This window comes from Apostichopus japonicus, chromosome 15 (genome assembly GCF_037975245.1).
Source record: "Apostichopus japonicus isolate 1M-3 chromosome 15, ASM3797524v1, whole genome shotgun sequence".
Lineage (NCBI taxonomy): Eukaryota > Metazoa > Echinodermata > Holothuroidea > Aspidochirotida > Stichopodidae > Apostichopus > Apostichopus japonicus.
In genome coordinates this window covers 10,083,227-10,085,660 of record NC_092575.1, presented here as the reverse complement: position 1 = coordinate 10,085,660, position 2,434 = coordinate 10,083,227, and positions in this window count along the sequence as shown.

Genomic DNA, 2,434 nt, shown 5'->3' with positions numbered 1-2,434 from the left:
AATTCACTTGCAGTCATTTGTATTAGTCTACTGATGTTTTTGGTCTCGATCATACATATGTACCCCAGCAAACATTCTGATATGCAAACATGAAATATGTGTGATTTGCATATCAAATAATCAAAGTAATATATATAAAACGTATTCATGTTTCACTCCAAGAATTACAAATACCAGTCCCAACCCCATATCTCTACCTCCTCTCCGTCCAGATTTGTATGATATAATTTACTCTATGAAGCCAGTCAATGGGGGGGGGGGGCGGGGAAGGCGATCTGGAGGGAACTGTTCTGTGTGTTTGTTGTATATAAGGACATGATGCGAGCAATTGGCCATGTTATATTTGGCACAAGAAATTGAGTGAGATGAATGTTACTTTAAGAATTCTGTGGAAAAAACCCACAAATGATGGAACATTTTCTTCAGAGGTAATGAACGAATAGGCATCTACAGCATTTTGACTCCCCAATCCCCTTTTCTCCTGTCCCCATTCCCCTCTCCTACCCGGATTATTTTCTGGCAATGGTGACATTTTCAATAACAAAAATATCTTCTTTCATAAATAATAAACAGGAGACTTTAGGAAACTAAAAAGTAATATCACCGTTTACTTTTCTAGAGCGGGCCTATATCACACTGCAGAAGCACATTCCTTTATTTGGAATACTATTTAATTGTCAAATACTCTTACATTGTCTGTGTGTAATTAGAAATTTCGCAAACTCGAGGAAACCGATTTTGAAAAATTTTACCATTTTTGCAGCGTGCAAAACCAAGTTGCTGGGCCGACTTGTAATAACCCTTTCAATATAGTAAGACACTACAATCAAAACAGGTTTGGTATCATGCGTACGGCGGCAACCTTAGCCTACTCTTAAAGACCGGCATGCTGTATTGACCCCAAATATGCTAGATATTCAAATATGGTCACCTTTTGTCAAAATTCTTAAACTGTTTTTATTACAACCTCCGGGAAAAGTTTCCTCACTGGGACATTCAGTCATCTGCGGTTTGTAGATGCGTACTGCAATGGACGGTTCGTTGAATCAGGGCCCTCAACGTCCAGCCCCCCCCCCCCCTCTCCAAGAGTTGGCTACTTGAGCCAATTGATCGCCAATGATGGCAGGCAAGTAAGATACGGCCAAAAAAGTGTGGTTGCTACATTTATGGTTTTGTGTCCATTGCAGTGTAAAGTAAATACTGTGTGAAATGCCCAACTCCCAGGCACGTACGTACGTGACTTGACCCGGGTCCCCAGAAATCCATGGTACTACGTACGTACGCCACAGTTCCTCTCTTGAACAAGAAAATGTGTTCCTAGGTAAGTTGAATATTATATTGTCATATGCGGTCAATAAGTTGCGGTTCTCCGCACGCCTTCCATCTTCCCTTATCCCCACCTCACAAGAGCAATAAATCAGCGAGTCATAAAAATGAAAAGAAAAAAACTTGAACAATCGCCCAGTTTCGCGCGCAGACAATCACTCTCCACGAAGCTCACGATTCAATATATGGTGTCGGTCTTGTATTTCACAGTATGACCTGTGTCAACATTAGAGCAGCTGCAACAGGATGCTAGATTGAGACGACCCCTCATATATGGCAAGCCATGTGGGACAAACACCGCATAATATATCCGCGTATTAATTCGAATATATACGCGTATTAATTCGAATATATATGTGTTGTACATGTGTAAAGTTTCGCTTTATGAAGCGATCTCGCGATCCCGCCAAAACATTTATCGTTGGTATATGTACACAGCAAGAGCGGAAATGTGTTTTCGTGTATATTCTAATTAATCCGTGCATATATTGGATTTAATCCCCATATGTATTCTATTTAATACGTGTATATATTCGAATTAATACGTGTATATATTCGAATTAATACGTGTATATATTCGAATTAATACGTGTATATATTCGAATTAATACGTGTATATATTCGAATTAATACGCGGATATATTTGGGCCATATGATTGGCTAATAATATATACGCGTATATATTCCAATTAATATGCGTATAAATTACGATTAATACGCTGATATATTATGCAGTGTTTGTCCCACATGGCTTGCCATACTCATAGAGTAGTCTCAAACTAGACATGTATGCATTATAGGCCTACCAAAACTCCATCAGTACGTCACCCAGCCTTGACCACTTTCCCGGTTTTACCAGGACTCTCCTGCTTTTTTTCGGTTATCTCACGCTATCACGACATTATTTGCAATTCTCCAGGCAAATTTAAGTTCATTAATTTTTTTCCAGAATTGCGATCAGAAATGGGCCGGTGCGAATGCACTGTTTCACCGTTTAGGGGAAATAATTGTGGGCCTATACAATTAAATAGCTTTTGTTTTCTGCCGCCGACGGTGCTGAGATTAGCACTGCAATTACTTTTACCAGGGAAATGTTATTGACAGAGAA